The sequence below is a fragment of the Orycteropus afer genome, unplaced genomic scaffold (genome assembly GCF_000298275.1).
Source record: "Orycteropus afer afer isolate SDZICR_OR568_19922 unplaced genomic scaffold, OryAfe1.0 scaffold00049, whole genome shotgun sequence".
Lineage (NCBI taxonomy): Eukaryota > Metazoa > Chordata > Mammalia > Tubulidentata > Orycteropodidae > Orycteropus > Orycteropus afer.
Window position 1 is genome coordinate 1,648,876 of NW_006921636.1, and position 904 is coordinate 1,649,779.

The window sequence follows — 904 nt, forward strand, 5'->3', positions numbered from 1 at the left end:
AGTCACTTGACCTTGAGGTAATCAAAAGAAAATTTACCCTGGGGTGGGCCTGACCTAATCAGGTGACCTTTTGAAATAGACTTGAGAAGCAGCAGCAAATGCTCTCCTTGGGCCTTGGGAAGCAAAGTGCCATGTTGTAGGGAGGATCATATAGCAGTGAACCACTCCTTCAGGGTAGCCTGAGGAGCTGAGTGCCTCAGCTCCATATCACAAGGGACTGAATTCTACCAGTGAGTTCAGAAGAGGACTCCAGACCTCCAATAAGATTGCAACCTTAGCAGCACCTCGATTTTAGCTGATAGGGCCCTGAACAGGGACCTAGATAGCTCCAACCCAGACACCCATGGAAACTGAAGTAATAAATGGGTCTTATTTTAAGCTTTTCCATTTATAGTAATTCATTACACAACCATAGAAAACTAATACACATGCATTTGTCCAACAGATATTTATAGAGTGCCTATTATATGCTAAGGAGGTCTGGTGGCGTAGTGCCTAAGGTATTTGACTGCTAACCGGAAGGCTGACAGTTCAAACCCAACAGCCACTCCTTGGAAGGAAACTTAGCATCTAATTCCATAGAGACACCACTTGGGACACCCAACGAGGGGTCGCTGTGAGTCAGTCCAACTCGACGGCAGTGAGTTGAGATGTTACCTGCTAGGTGTTCTTCTAGCGACTAGAGACACGCCAGGGAAAAACAGGCCAAGTTCCGTTTTCCTGGAGTTTACAAGCTAGTGGTAGGAGACAGATGACGAGTAAGTGAGGAAATAGACTTATGTTTTTGTTTATCTTACTGTCTCAGTTCTCTGGTGCTGCTAAAACAGAAATACCCCAGGGGAGTGGCTTCGTTTTGTCACAGCGTAGGCGGCTGTAGGTCTGAATCCAGGGCACCGGCTGTGGG